At 43.2% G+C, this 16,394-nt stretch overlaps 1 protein-coding gene across 1 annotated transcript in view; it reads left to right on the forward strand.

Moving 5' to 3' along the window:
- RFTN1 (raftlin, lipid raft linker 1) overlaps window positions 1–16,394 on the forward strand; it is a 167,549-nt gene that overhangs the window by 94,460 nt on the left and 56,695 nt on the right. The window lies entirely within an intron of this gene.

Raw genomic sequence — 16,394 nt, forward strand, 5'->3', positions numbered from 1 at the left:
AGGGCTAGACTCTTGCAGAGATGGAGGGGCGAGGTGACAGTGCTGTTCCTGGTGTGGACAGGAGCATGAGATGAAGGTTCAAGGCTGAGAGTCAGGCCCTGCTTGGCTGGAGAGTGAGATGGACAAAGTGGGGAAGGGGGAGCCTGTTCTGGGCAGGGCTCTTTGGATTACATGAAACAAGGGCCCTGCTCAAACCAGCTTAGGTGAATCCGGCAGGAAGTGGCTTGGAGCCCTAGACTCCAGGGTCAGGAATTTTAGGACAGAAAAGCCAAAAAAAAAAAAAAGATTGATCTCTCCTGCCACTGTCCAGGCCAGATGTGGGGACCTTTGTCCTCAGGTCCTCAGCTCTGGGCTCTGTTCCTTAGATTCATGCTCTTTTATGATGGAGGGGTAGCACTGACCTGTGCGATCTACTTAGAATTAGGTTTATTTCATCTCACACAGTACACGGAACCTTTAGAATGAAGACAATGGAGGAGAGGAGAGGCTGAGCCCTGCCTTGTCCTGGGGGAGCACCGCGGTATGGCCAGAACTAGATGGTCAGTGTATGGCTTAAACCAGATGCATTATCCTTCAGAGAACCAAATGATTTTACTTATACCTTGACCTCTAAAGAAAGGAACCCGACCGACTTAAAAAATCTCATTGGCTCCTTTTCATGAAACAAAAGATCCCCAGCCCCCAGGATTATGAAACTTTGTGGTTATATAAATGACTCATCATTAATTTCTGGCTGATTGTTGAGTATTCAGAGCCTCATTTCTACAAGTGCAGTGCAGAGAATCTAATTTAATTAGTGCAAATTCAGAGTGAAAGGAAAATTATGTTAAAAAGTCTTCCCTTTCCTCACTGCACCACCTTCTCCCCAACGGAGAGAATCGTGACATTTTGAAAAGGCAGATCTGGTGGGGGTTGGGGGAGGCAGAGTGATGTGTCATTCCAGCACTGAGCTGAGCGTGCTGTGCCCTCAGTGTGGACGAAGGTGTGTGGGGACCTGGACAGAGACAGGCCGAGGGTGAGAAGTGAGGCATTGCTGGGGGATGGGGTGTCCTGTTTGCTGCTATGTCTCCAGAACTTAATGAATATTTGTGAATGAAGAAATTAAAAGACAATTGCAGAGGAAGAATCATTAAGACTCTATCATAGAAGGGGAGAGAGAAACCAAGGTGACGCTCAGGTGACTGATGTGTGAGGCAGGGTCATTTGTAAGGATGGGGAACGCTGCTTGAGGAGCCACTTGGGGCAGAGGGATAATGATTTTGGTGAGGGACATGTTGGGACTCAGGAGACAGCGGGACACTGAAGGGAACATTCCAGAAGGCAGTTGTGGTTTTTGGGCTGGAGCTCAGGAGGAGGCTAGGAATGGAGATATAGTTGTCTGAGGTGCAGACTGAGAGGCCCACAGTGCCAGGAAGGTAATGAAAAGTGAATAAATGGTCCAGGTGGTCATCTGGGGGGCACATGCCCATCTCCAGGGGAGCAGCCACTGCTTACCATCAGCTCCTTGTTATCTGCTAGAAATACGCACCCAGTATCACAAGATCTTCTATGGTTGTTTGGTTGACTAGTTGGCTTCCTTTGTTTTAGAGAAGTTGATAATGTTTTTATTTTCTTATTGTGAAGTCTCTTGCTTTTTCATTTTAAACAGATAGATCAATTTAGGAAACTGAGATCTAGACCAGCGTTTCTCAAATTGTCTGTGGTGAAGGTTTTATTTGTTTGTTTGTTGTGTTTTCCATTCCATTAAGGAGTGATACTTTTGTAAAATACAATAAAAACATGACAGCAATGTTGAATAGCTAAGAAAGTGCCTAAATGCTTACTCTAAAGTTTTGCCTCTGTCTTGTTCTGGACTGGTAACAAAAAGTTTATGGACCAGCAGTGGGCCAAGGGCCGCACGTTGAGGAGCCGACGGTTGAATTGGCGAAGCCACAGGACGGGATGAACTCGTGATGTGAGAACTCACTCATGCTTGCCCAGGGGTGACAGGAGAGCACTGTGGCTGGGGCTCTGAAGAGGATCCAGAGAAGGAAAGCAAGCAAGAACTTTTACAAAGCAGGAGGAGAGCATGAGTGTTACAGAATCTGAGGGAAGAGACTAGAAAACAGCATAAAAGCAGGAAAAACATCATGTGGGAACCCAATGGGCAGGTGGCCCACTGATTTGGCCACTGGTAAATCTTGCAAGAGCAGTTTGCACGGGGTGGAACAGGCTGAGGCCTCCCTGCCCTGGGTTTAAGAGTAAATAAGTTTCACAGGAGAGAGAAGGGAGTGGTGGCTGAGACAGAGTACAGGTAAAAGGAAGTGGGTTTTTTTTGTGTGTTTTTAAGAAGAGATCTGAGCATCTTTAAAAGCTGAAAGGTACCAGTAGGGAGGGGACAGTTAATAAAAGTCAGAGGTGTTAAAAAGTGGAGGCAGGTGTGGGGTAGGGTGAGCCCACAGAACTGGCCCCAGCTGTGCCCATGGAACTGTCACCCTTTCCCTTGAGGCTGCAAGAGGATGGGGGAGGATGTTTACAGGCTTAGACCTTCCCAGTGGGAGGAAAATTGTAGGAGCTGCTGTCTGGGGGCATCTGCTTTCTTAGAAAGTTCCTCCCCCATCCCAGCCTCTCTTGATCTTCTGTCCTCCTACTATTTTCATTGGCCTGCAATCTTCCTGTTCTGTCCAGGGAGGTTTGTTGAAATGAATTTGAGCCTGAGAAGAGGGAGGGGGTCTTGATCACTCCCCCAAAAGGAGACGAATTCTTGCACGGCATTTTCTCTCCCTGCATGAATCCAAGACCCTGTACCAGGGGCGGGTTCCTTAGTGTTTCTTTGCACAGATCTTTGAGGGCTTTGGGGCAGTAATGTCTGTGGCTCCCTCAGTGAGCCAGCACAGGTAATGCACCTGATCATGTGAGGTTCATAGTCCAGTGGAAAACACAGACCCAGAGCCGGTGGTCATGTCACGGAGGTAAGTGCTCTGGAGTAGAGTGGGGGAGGGTCCCTGGCAGGAGGAGGGGACAGTGGTCCAGGAAGAAATGGTGTTTCTGGGAGAAACAGCTGTCTACCACTGGGAGAGGTAGACAGCTAAGGGAAAGTAGAAGGAGTGGGGACTGGAATAGCGTAGAGAAGGGCCATGGGGTGAGTGGGAGGGAGTATGTTTGGCTTGAGGACCAGGAAGGAGGCCATTGTGATTTGAGCGCAGAGAGTGGAGGGTTGGATGCTGTGTGATGAAGCCGGATAGTTGGTCGGGGCTCACAATGCAGAGCTGGCAGGCCAGGATCAGGATTTGGGTGTTTATCTCAAATTCAATGGAAAGCTATTGGAGGGTTTTAAGAAGCTAGAGAATGGTGTCCTCCTTGAAGGGGTGGAGATATAGTTAGGACACTGTTGGAGTAGCTCTTTGTAGACGGTCAAGCTTAGGTGGTGGCATCATGGTGGAGATGAGGGGAGGTGGGTAGATACAAGAACTGGAGCCAGGCAGATCATCGGGTTGTTTATGCTTGGATAACGGCATGTGGGGAGGGAGGGAACCAGGCTGGTTTGGCTCCTGCCGCTGATGAATGGGGGCCTCTGCTGAGATGAGGAGAGCTGAGGAGCAAGCCCTTGTTTCTATGGCCCAGGAGCTCAGGGCAGAGACACTGCTGGCAAATGGTCATTGAAACCGTGGTCATAGGTGAAATTGCTGAGGAAAGAAGGGACAGTGAGAAGGAAGAGGGTTCGAATTGAGCTCTGGAAAATTCTAACATTGACTGTTGTGCGGGGAGGAGAGGAAGAAAGTAAGTCTAGAGAGGTCCAAGGGAGGCTCCGAGGGTGCTGGTGATGGAGGCCAAGGGAGGTGTTTCAACATGGGAGGGGCTGTCAACCCTGTTGGTGGCTAAAAGTCAGAAAATAGCCATTGGTGGTGTGGCCATGAGCTGAGGTCATTGGTGACTTCTCTGGAAGCTACTTTGGTTGCCCTCTCCCCTCCTAAGTACGTATTTTTTTGCAAGACCTTCCCCAAAATGTCATTGGGTTGAAAACCACTGCCCTTTACCCCTAGAACTCATATGTGTTTCTGTGTCATTTGTAGGATGGTTCTCAAGTTGTTCCTTTTATGTTTCACTTTCAAATTTAAAATGTGCTTTTTTTCTCCATGTGCCTTCTGAATTGTCTTCATTGTCCTCTTTAGTGTAATTTTTTAAGTGACTAAATTTTAATGTCTGACTAGGGGATAAGAACTTGCCCGTGTAAAGCATTGCAATTTTATACAATTTTTTAGGATTCAGAGCACATATCACCTGAAATAATCATAATAAAAGAACTATCAGTTAAATGAGAAGAAAAAAAAAGAACTTGGAATTCCCAAAAATAGCGTTTAGATGCTCACAGAACAGAGAGTGGCCTGCCATTGGCTCTTTGGGCAACCTGTGACCGTCGGGCCTTCATTCTTTTGTGGTCTCTGCAGAAAAATTGCCCCAAATTCAAGAAATCAGAAACTGTTCTAGAAGTTGGTAGAGCAGGCAAAAGACTGGAAGGAAAAGAGAAAGTAAATGGCGGAGGTGGCAGACCTGCGCCCGTGAATGCTTTTTACTAGGGAGAAATGAGGCCTGGGCGCAACTCTCTCTGCTCAGGATGATACCTTTCCTCCCTCCTGGGTGGTGTTGGCACCTTGGGAGGGCTAATATCTCCCCCACCCCCTCCTTGTTGGTAGGAGATTTGTGGTGCCAAGGTCATGTACCTTTGCCTGAGGCCAGGTGTTGGGGTTGACTGTAGGGAGTTCCTGCTGGTGAGGGACAATTGTCTGCTTCTCCAGGACACAGCTGTGGCCATGGGCACCTGAGATGTACCTGCTCCCACAATTATTGAAATTGCCCCAGAAGGAGTCTGGCCATGGACACGCTGGGATAACGACTAGGTTCTGACTCCCGTTGCCTCTGAGCCATGCTGACAGCGACAGTGATGTTCCTTTTTGGCTGAGGGTGAAACCAAAAGGGGTGGAGAGCAAGAGTTTCTTCCTTCTAAGCCTGTGCCTCCCTAATGTTCGTGCTCCTTGTAGTGCTCCTCAGAAAAAAGAGGGCCTGTAGTCCTGTGTGTTTGGGAAGCATGCACATGGTAAGCCCTCTTGGGGGGTCACAATGCTCCTTAGAAGAGTCAAGGCTCTGAAAAGGTCTTCAGTAAGAAACCTGCTTACTTAGTTTAACTCAGTATTTCTCAAATATAATTTAAGGACTTTCCCCTTGCTTCTCTTCAAATACCTGTTTATATCATAGGACATACTTTGGTAAGTGCACCAAGTCTGCGAGGAGCCCATTGACCAATTACCAGCCATGAACAATCACAGGTCATGGGTATGTGGTCAGGGTCAGTCTCCTTTCTTGTACAATGGTTTCCTGATAGTGGCTGTCTCCAGCTGTACCATGTTGCCATAAGCTTGCATGAATCAAGCACTTTATTGTATTTTCTTGGTTCCATTAAAATAGATCTTTCTACCCAGACACGTGGTATAACTGTGTTTTCTAATCATCACCCAGATCTCTAATGGTGAGGAGATTTGGAGTAGGGCAATTTAAAACCCCTTCCTCTGTTGTCGCCCCAGAAAGACATGTGCTCAGTGCCTCTGTCATTCTTCTTGCTTCTTTAATAACAGACACAGCAATCCTCTAACACAGTCAGCAAAAATGAAGTCATTGGATTTGTTGACGGCTGTGGAATCGCAGATAGCATTTGCTCTGCTGTCTGGGTCAGTCCCAGCTTAGCTGACCGCGGTCTCTTAAAAGGACAGGCTTCTTGGACTACCCCTCCCCCAATGTCTTCTACCATAGTTGTTAATCAGATCTTCAAATGTATTGCTTTTTCCAGCTTTGATTTCTCATTCTTTTATCTCTCCCCTATAGCCTCTGATCAAAAGTGACATTTTATTTCTTGACAGCACAGTCCAATAGAAATATAACTTGAGCCACCTATGTAATTTTAAATTTTCTAGTAACCACGTTAAAAAGTAAAAACAGAAGTGAAATTAATTTTAGCAATGTATTTTAATTAACCCAACATAGCCAAATATTATTTTTTCAACATGTAACAAGATATTTTACATTTCTTTTACAAACGAAATTTTCAAAATCTGGTATATAATTTCCACCTGTATCACATCTTAATTCAGACACTAAATTTTCAATAGTTACAGTGACATATCCTATAAAATAAAGTATTTAACAGAAAAACTATTTTATACTGCTTCAACTTTTTAAATTTAAAGTTGATTTTAAATTAATTAAAATTTAATAAAAAATTAAAAATTTCACCCCTTAGTCAGACTAGCCACATTCTAAGTGCTTGGTAGCACATGTGGATGGTGGCTATGGTCTGGAGCACCATGGTTCTGTAGGATTCGTGTATTTAAACAGTTTTCTGTTCTCCATGTTTTCTAAGTTGATACAAAATATTTGTGATTATTAGTCTTGTCGGCCACAAGAAACAAGGAGCAGAATATAGTTTACGTTAGATAACCGAAGTAAATTTTCCCCATGAAAAGATCCAAAGGACATTTTGAGGCCAAAACTTGACTATATAACTTTTTAGGAATATAACTAAATTTCTGTTTAAAATATTAATCCAGTTGTACATGCATATTTTACATCATAGGTGTGTGTGTGTGTGTGTGTGTGTGTGTGTAAATTTGGAAGTAGTGCTTTTGTCCCCCATGTTACATTTCCTGAAACAATTTTATTCCTACACTCCTCATGCATCTTGGCCTTCAGTGTCCTTTTCATCACCAGAGTGATTTTTGGGGGCATGTAACCCAGGTTTCAAGCTCATCATATTTACTTTCCTCCAAATTGCTTGGAATTCAGTGCTTTTAAAATTAATGAAATGATGCTATCACTAAGAACTCTATCCTAAGTCATAAGTGCTCATTCATTTAACATTAGGACGTTGTTATCCAGCTCCTCTGAGTGAGAAATCTCCATAATGCAGCCACTTGCGATGCACTGCTCTTCAGAAAAAGAACAATCTCATTTTATTGAAGATAACATAAATAACAGGAGAGTGCATGTGAATCATAAGTGCACAGCTCAGTGAGTTAGCACGAAACGCACACACCTGGGTAACCAGCACCCAGGGCAGGAAATAGAACAGCCCAAAGCCTCCACCATCGCTTTCTCCCTCCGTCCCAAAGGTGGCCTCTGTCTAATTTCTAACCTGGCTTTGAGCTTTATATAAGTGAAATTTTTATAAATGGCATGTTTTGCTCAACACTGTCTGTGAGATCCACTTGTGTCCCAGTAGCTTATTTTCATTTGTCTCTAGAGACTTTACTATTTTTACTTAATTATTATGTTTATTATTTCCTGTCTCTTTTTTCCATGTGGAGAAGAGTGTAGGTCATGTAGTAGATGCTCAGTGAATATTTATGGGATGAGAGAGTGGCAACCTGTGGATTTCCAGGGCTCGAAATGTGTCACAGTTGTATGGAAACAGTCGCTTTCAGGGAAGATGCAGTGAAGACAGGTTGGACGGACACTGAGACTTCTTTTTCCTGTAACTCGCAGAAGCTTTTTTCAGTGTTTGGGGGTGGCTGAGACTTGCTGATGAGTAAACCCTCCCTGGAAGTCCCTTGTGAGGATTGTGCGTCACCTTTTCTACTTCCTGCTTCCCAGCAGACACGTTTACAAATGCGCAATTTGCTGTTATCCCCAGGCATACAGGGTGTCCCAAAATACACACACTTTGAATAAATTATTCATTCCAATGGGTTAAATCTGAAAAGAATGAAACATCAATTGAGCAATCGGCTATTAAGTGTGTATACATTTTGGGGGGACACCCTGTATGTGCATGTGTATATGTGTGTGTGCCTTTTTTATGAGATGGGACATGCTCTGAGGGCTGAATCATGCACTGTCGGTGAACACATGTGGTAGGCGACGGTTTACAGCCCCGGCTGGACTTTCCCATCTGCATTGTTCCGAGGTGCCGCACGTCCCCGCTCGGTGACACCTCCTGTCTGCCGGGCCGGATCTGTCTGGCATCCAGCACAGATAAGGAGTGTGGGAATTTGGCTTAACCTGGCGACATGTAGAGGTGGGGCGGGGTGTCTCATCTGAAAAGTGGAATTTACCCTGGCGGGCAGTTTGGCTGCCTGCTGTATCTTCCCCCCAAACTGGAAGGTTTCACTTTTACTGCTTGAGGTTATGTGCAGTCCTTTCTGAGGGTTCTGAGAGCCAGTGTGTCAGGATTACAACCCGGGTAGGGTTTCTCCCTTTGCCGTCTTTGGGAGAATTCCCACCCCCAGAGCTGGATCCCATTAGGATCAGCAGCAGTGCAGAAGATGGCTTGGGGGAGGGAAGGAGGGGGGCTCTTGGACACAAAGTACTCAATTACTGAAACTGACTTGTCTCCTCAAGGAACAATCTGGAACTTTAAAAGCCCAATTCCAGAATTTTCTCCTGATTCCAGTAAAGGAAACCTGCTACTTAATTAACAGCTTGGGTAATCATTTCGTTGGGGCACATCGCCTTCTGGAATTCTTGGTTTTCTTCCCTGTAAAATGAGGCTTTTTGCACATTATCTCCAATATTCTGTGCTTCTATGATTGACTCCAGCTTTTCACTTATTTCTCCTTCATTATCCAGAGGCTTACTTTATTAATTTATTTTATGATTGTGGCATGCTGAATTTTAGTGCCATATGCCTTCATCTTATGAATTTTTCTGGCCACATCTTAGCATTTCCTGTGCTCTTTATTCGGTAAATCAGTGTTTGTTGATTTATAACTATTTTTGTCTTTCCCCTAAAGTAATCATTGTAATTGGGTTCAAGATAAGGGCTCTTATTTTTCACAAGTTTTTTTTAAGGTTAAAAGTAAACGTTGACTTCTGATACGCCAGTGGAAAAAATCTAAACTTAAGATGATTAATTTGTTGGATCGCTTCTGACTTCTTAAGTGTTTAAAAGACTGAAAAATAAGATAGATTACCATTATGTGTGTGGTGCTGAAATCTATACAAGTAATCCAAGATATGTATGTTGAGACAAATGGCCCAAGTGTTCCAATAACTGATTATTCTAAATCTAGCCTAAGCAATATGAGAAAATAGATGTAACCAAAGTTTCCCATGTAACTAATTACTTCCCAATCTATACCTTCATTCTGTTAGCACTATAGCAGCATGCCTAGGTATTGAAAGGTATCTGGCAAGGAGGGTAGTGGGATGCTGTTGTTTGTGGCAGTAGGGATATTATTGGTGGGGTGACAGAGATGTTATATTGGTGGGGGGAGTAGGGATTTTTTTCCAGATTTATTGAAATATAATTGACAATATTGTGTTAGTTTAAGGTATACAACATGATTATTTGATAAACCTATATATTGTGAAACAACTATCACGTTAGTTAACATATCCATAGTTACCTTTGTGGAGGGGGGAGAATATTATCTACTCTCTTAGCGAATTTCAGTTATATAATCATGCAATATTGTTAACTATGGTCACCATGGTGTATATTATGTCCCCAGACTATATCCATCTTATAATTGGAAGTTTGTACCCTTTGACCAACATCTCCCCATTTCCCCTAATCCCCAGTCCCTAGTAACCACCATCCTGTTCTCTTTTTCTGTGAGTTTGACTTGTTTAGAGTCCACATATAAGTTATTTCTCTGTCTGACTTAGTTCACTTAGCACAATGCCCTCCAGGTCCATTCATGTTGTTTACAAATGGCAAGATTTCCCTTTTTAATGGTTGAATAATGTTCCATTGTATAGATATACCACATCTTCTTTAAGTAGGGATGTTATTGGCAGCAGTGATAGGGATACTATTGGTGGGATGATGGGGTGTTATTGAACAGAAGGCAGTCCAAAAAGCTTTTATAAAGAAAGCTCCTTCAGAGAGAAAAAGGTTGGGATATGGAACGAACAGGGAGTAAAAGTCAGAAGAAAAATACCTGAAAGGTGGAAAAACTTTTAAAGAACATGTATAAATCTGTACCTGCCTGGTGGTAATAAAGTTAGTTCTTCATGGAACTCTTCAGTATTCAGTTGGTGTAGAAACTTTATTTCAGTGACTTCCCATTTTGAATGAGAGATGCAGTTGCTACTCTATCTTCTGAGACACTCCCCAGAGGACAATGGAAGATTCTCTTTATGGCATCTTAAGAATAACACAGATGGTTTTTTTCCTAAGCCTCAAGTACAAGAGTGAGTCCCCGTGACTCTTTCTGGCTCCGATGGTGCCGGGGAATGTGGGCATCATTCTGTGTGGCTTTTGAATAGTAAAACATCATCAATTCATGTGGTGCACATTTGTAACTTGTCACAAACGAGAACTGTGCCTTTGTTTGCCTACAGTTTTGCTGAACCAGTTAATAATGTAGGGCATGCTGCAGGGGAAGGGCTCACCTCAGGGTACCTCCTTGTTCCAGCCAAGTTTGGATGCGTCATCACAAACCAGAGGCTAATTACAAATCGCTCTTACCTCTTTATTAAAGCATGTCCCTGAAGGCCCACTCCTTGGAAGTACTTGTGTTATCCTTGTTTACATTTTTGCGCATTTGAGAGTGCTGCTAACTGCATTCTTTATAAAGGGCTGTGGATGTTACTTGAATAAGTTACTGCTGTCTGATATCTTCCCATAGGTACAAATAAGTGAGGATTACTCTATTTTAAGAGGATCACTATTGCTTTGTAACAAACCACCCCAAAACATAGTGGTTTACGGCAACAATGGTCATTTATTTGCTCACAGATTTGTAACTTGGGCAGGACTTTGGCAGGACTTGGCTGATCTCTGCTCCACATGGTATCAACTGGGTTGGCTTGTCAGTGGCTGGAGGGTCAACTTTCAAGATGGTGCATTCATGTGGCTGCCTATAGGCCTCTCCACAGACTGCTTGGGCTCCCTCAGGACATGATGGCTGGCTTCTAAGAGCAAGCATCCCAAGAGAACAAGGTGGAAGTTTATGGAATTTTTATGACCAGGCCTCAAAAGTCGCATAGCATCCTTTTACTTAACTCATCGGGGGGGGGGGGGGGTCCATACTGGTTCAAATAGAGGGACACAGACTCCACCTCTGGGTGACATGGTGGCAAGGTTCTAGCAGACCATGTTGGGTGAAAAATATTGTTATGACCATTTTTGGAAAATACAGTCTGTCTCATACATGAATTCAGAACATGCTATGTTCATTTGACTAGGAGAGGACTTTGAAACATGCAGGACTAATGCAGAATACACACACACACACACACACACACAAAACTAAGGCAAGAAGTGGAAATAATAAGTTGAATATTGAATGTAAGGGTTACTGGGCATTGAAAGTAATCTTTGAGTGTAATTCTCAACAGTTGTAAATGCAAAGACCCCCACCAACAAAAAGAAACACCCTATTTGTTACTCAAAGAGATCACGTATCTTCATGAGATCTGAAACTCTCTCCAATCATTTTCATCTTCCAGAAAAACCATCCCAGGGTTCTCCAGGGTATTTACAAAAGAACAATAAAACATTCATTTCTTTGCACATTGTAATGAAAACCATCCCCAAGTACTTAGGCGAACTGCTCTGTTTACCATGGGGGTTTCAAATGCCATTAGGACCGTGTTATATTTTTGTTGGTCTGCAGTCATGGGAATAGAAAAGGTTTTTTTTAAACCAAGGGTTAAAACTCGGCTAGCACTGGTCCAACCGCACCATCTCAACATTTTGTTAAAGTGCCTTTCATTATTGTTTTGGAAGCCTATGTAAATCAGGGGATGGTGGGAAAAAAATGTCACGAATACTGGATGCTAAAGCGGCGTGGTGTGAAGGGAAACATCTGTTCCTGGTTAAAGTTCTTCAAACTTATGTTCTTTTGCCTCAGTCATTTAACTGTGGTGCTGAGATTTGAGTTCCATGAAGACTCTAAAACTGGTTTTCCAGAACGTTCACAGGCGTCTTAATAAACCCTTGAGGTTCTTTGCTCCAAGCTTGTAATTCCGGGGTCACTGGTATTACCAAAGTATAAAATTGGGGTTGTTAACCTCAGCAGCTCCAGGATTCTGGATTCTACCTGGGGTTTTTTTCTTCCTTTCTTCCTTTCTTTGCTCTTCTTTTTCTTTCTTTTCTTTTCTCTTTTTTTGGAAATGCACTGTCTTATTTTAGGTAGTGCCTTTATGAAAGAAGGCCCAGGGGAATGCCCAGTTATGAGGTATTTTTTACCTTGATTAGAAATATTGATATTAACAAATTGTTTGTTGCTGCATGTTTCCTTTTTCCTGAGGGGAAGATTGACCTGGTTTGTTACGAGATGGACTGAAAACCCAGGGGCTGAAAATAATTTTATTTTTACAGTGTTGCTTTCTTGAGATGTACTCCTGGACCTGCAACTCCTTAATTTCTCTGGGCCTCAGTTTTTCTCTGTTAAAATGATACAAGTAGAAAATGATGTGCAGATTTTTAAAACGGATTGTATTTGCAAAACATTATTGGCCCCAGATGGATATTTAGACTCGTTATAGTTATAGGCTCATAGAAATTTCCACTTAGAAGTAACCTCAGATTCTGCAAATTTAATCTCCTACCTCTTCATTCTTTTATTAAACATTTATTGAGCACTTACTAGGTACCAGGACCTGTGTCAGATGCTGAGGACATAGTAGGGGAGAAAATAGACAATGCTCCTAGCCTCAGGGGATCTCATCCAACTGGGAAAGACAGACAGTAAGTTAGTGGGGGGAAATGTGCAAATAAGTGATATGGTGAAAACCAAACAGAGATACTGAAGCATGACTAGGTGACCATTTTTAGACTGGGATTTCAGGGAAGGCCTTAAATGGGAAGAAGGCACCCTGGTAACACGGAGAAACCAGTCATGGGGACATTTCGTGCAATAGCATCCTAAACAGAGCTTGCTGCAAGGGCTCAGGCCCCCGAATGGGAACAAAACTGAATGGTAAAGAAAACGAAGGCTGTGAAGCTGGAAGGGCGTGAACAAGGTGTGGGGCACGGCCCCCCAAGGGGGGGACAAGGTAGCTGCCTAGGGGTGGTGGAAGGTCAGCAGAGTGTCCACTGATGGAACACCTTGAGCCTTCCTTGTGACCCTGAATGTGGACGGGATGGGTTTGACATTTTTGGGAGGGGCCAGGCAGAGAAAGCCCAGGAGGTAATAGCAGGAGAGGGATGGGAGAAGTGGGTCACTGGGCAGGGAAGGATGACAAAGAGCAGTCATCTGCTTATTTTTTAAAGCAGCTTTCACTGCTGGTCATCTTCAGCTGGGGGACCCGATGTCTCTGTTTGCTTGGACAGTTCTAGCTCAGGCCTGTCTTCACAGCATAATTATTAACAATTTCACCTTTTGCTTTCAGAAGTGCCCTTGTTTGGACAATCGGTTACCTACCAATAGTTGAATACATCGGAGTCCTGTGGTTTATCGCCTTATAGTCAACAGACTGCTTGCTCTCTCTACTTTCAGTCTCCGTCTCTGTCTCACATCCTTTCCCATGGCAAGGGAGGCTCTTTCTGACCTCTCCCACGAGCTCTGCAGTGATTCCCAGGCCTCCAACACTCTCTTTGCCTCTGGTCTGTTCACGTCTATTACCATCACCATCTCTCACCTCGTTTCATACCACGTCCTGTGGACAGATTAATTTCCCTTGGGATAGGCCTGATCATGTCACTGCTGCTCAGAAACCATGGTGGCATCTCATTGCCTATAGACTAAAAAGTCCATACTCTAAAGATTCAACACTCTTCAAGATCAAGTCCAGGTATTTCACAGAATAGCATAGAGTATAGGATATACTATAGTGAAAATAATGCTGAACAGTGCAATAGGGAAGAATATGGCCTCTGGAACCAGACTGCTTGGTTTGACTCCTACCTCCCATTTACTGCTAGCTGTGTGAACTTGGGCAAGCTTTGCAACCTCCCTGTGCCTCAGTTTTCTAATCTGTAAAATAGGGATAAAAAAGAATACCTAGCTCTGTCTGGATGGTTCAGCCAGTTAGAGTGTCATCCTGAACACCAAAAAGGTTGCTGGTTCAATTTCTGGTCAGGGCACATACCTAGGTTGCGGGTTTGATCCCCAGTTTGGGTACGTACAGGAGGCAACTCATCAATGTTTCTTTCTCTCTCTCTCTCCCTTCCTCTCTCTCTAAAAATCAATAAAAATATATCCTTCAGTGAGCTTTAAAAAACAACCACCTACTTATACTGTTATTATAAGGATTAACTGAGCTAACCCATGTAAAACCCTTAAAACAGTGTTTGGCACATGGTAAACTCTCAGTAAATTCAGGTTATTATGATTGTGGATTTTTGGTGCAGGCGCATTGAAATTTGCCCTTCCTTGCTTAACTTCTGACACTTTCTGACCGCTTCCTCTTTGCTAGCCTTATGGGAGTCCTTCTCTCACACCATTTTTGTATGCAGAGATTTCACCTGTGGGTAAGGTTATTTTACCCACCATGGATATCTAGGCAGCCACAAAACAACAAACTGGGAGGTTAAGCGCACATGCTGTGACTTTCCCACGAGACTGACCCAAGTCTCTTTAAATGCTTTGCTAACATAATGCTTTGATACTCGATTTATCCATTTCCTTTGTGGGTGTGCACTGGCATTAGTGCAAGCCTGGGGTTCTTGCAGACTTGTGGGCAATGGCAGAGTCTCCTGTAAAGTTTTTTCCTTTAGTGCTCCTACCTGGATGATGGCAGCTTTCTTGGGCTGAGATCTTTGCTTTTGCTTCAGGGTCTTGATATGAGGACAGGCAACCATGTACATGCTAAATTCTTCTGATGGGCATCTATTGAGAGAAGTTAGGGATTTTCAGGGTTCGCAAAAATATGCCAGAGGTGATACTTGTGCCAGTGTGTTGACTCTTCCATCGTGTCCCTCCTGATCTGGGTATATATATCTATTTGGCAAACTACTCTGTGTAGAGGAATGGTTGGGGTTGGACATCAGTTCTCCAGAAATTGTCTTAAAAAACTCTTCAGTTATGTTTCAGTAATCTTGGAGGGAAATTTTTTTGAGCAGACCTCATGGGGATATGCAGAGATACCCTGTGTGAAGTGGTAGACTGCTGTGTCGCTGCAGACAAAATAACCTAGAGCACTGAGGCAGGACCACTTTAACCAAAATTTAGAGGTCGGCAAAAGTGAGTTTATAGTTGTGAGTAGGCAAAACACAAAGTTTATTGTTATCTTATTATTTATTAATTATTGTATTATTTTCCATACAATCAACTGTAAACCTAGTTTTGCTCATCCCTGTATATCAACACTGTTGTGATATGGATTTATTTGCTTGGCTTTATTTGGCTTAAATATCAGTTGCCTTATATAATACTCGGCTTGTATTCTTTTCTTCATTTGAGTACATGTGGGTACTGAAAAAATTTCAGATTTTATTTTGCATGACATAATGTATCTACATGATAAATGTTTAAATATTTGTTTTGTACTGAAAATCCTCTTCTTTGGAGAGCTGCTTTGTTCCCACAGTGCATCTGTGTGATTTCCGTGGAGCCACCCTGTCCTTGGTCAGAGCTGATTGGCCCACACGTGGACACCTGACCTAAGGTGGGCCAATCAGAGGCCTTCCCTGGAATCTTTTGCAGTGGGTAACCAAGAAGTTTAGGCCATTCTATCTTCAGTAGCTAAGCTATAAGCAAAAATACTCAGAAGTTGGAAATGGCCATATATTTTCTGCCACATGGAGAAAATTGTTTTTAGGTAAGAAGAATGATGCTAACAAATAAAGAAAAAGCAGGGACAGAACTTGGAGAAATTTTTTGGCATTGCCGGAGATGCTGGTTCCAGGTCTTCCTGAAGTCCAGCTCTGGCCTTACCCTGCTGGCAACTTGGCTGTTCTTTCAGGTATCATTGGGTTGTTCCTCACAGATAGGTCTTTCCTTCCTTGTTCGCCTTGTTTGCATTTTTTATTTAGACTTTTGACACGGGTTGGAGTATTCTGGTGAGTTGGTTTTCAGGGAGCACTAAGGGCTAGTTGAAGACCTTTGGGCATTCCTACTTATTTGTTACTCCTATACACTGAATTTTCACTGAATTATGAAATTATAGGCACAATCTAAGTGAAAGAACTGAGTCAGTTAACACAAATTATGAGGGCAAATAAGACATCTTTTGTCATAAATGCCTGCCCTGAGTTCTGTTGTAAACCCAAAGAATAGGTTTACTCTTTCCTCCCACCAGAACAATGGGCTGCTACTCCTCATTTTTTTTAAGGGAGTTTACAATTTTCTCAGTTCTTTCAGCATTTTCTGAACTCCACATCACCCCTAATAGCAGAGAAGAATAAAGGAATACTTCTTCCCCAAAACACTGGCCCTGCCAAGCTGTGGTCCCTCAAACTGAGCATAGATAGTTTGAGAAGGATGGACCGCATTAACTCTTCAGAGTTTCTCAGTTACCCCTTGAGATAGACC

Source organism: Miniopterus natalensis, chromosome 15 (assembly GCF_054644295.1).
Source record: "Miniopterus natalensis isolate mMinNat1 chromosome 15, mMinNat1.hap1, whole genome shotgun sequence".
Lineage (NCBI taxonomy): Eukaryota > Metazoa > Chordata > Mammalia > Chiroptera > Miniopteridae > Miniopterus > Miniopterus natalensis.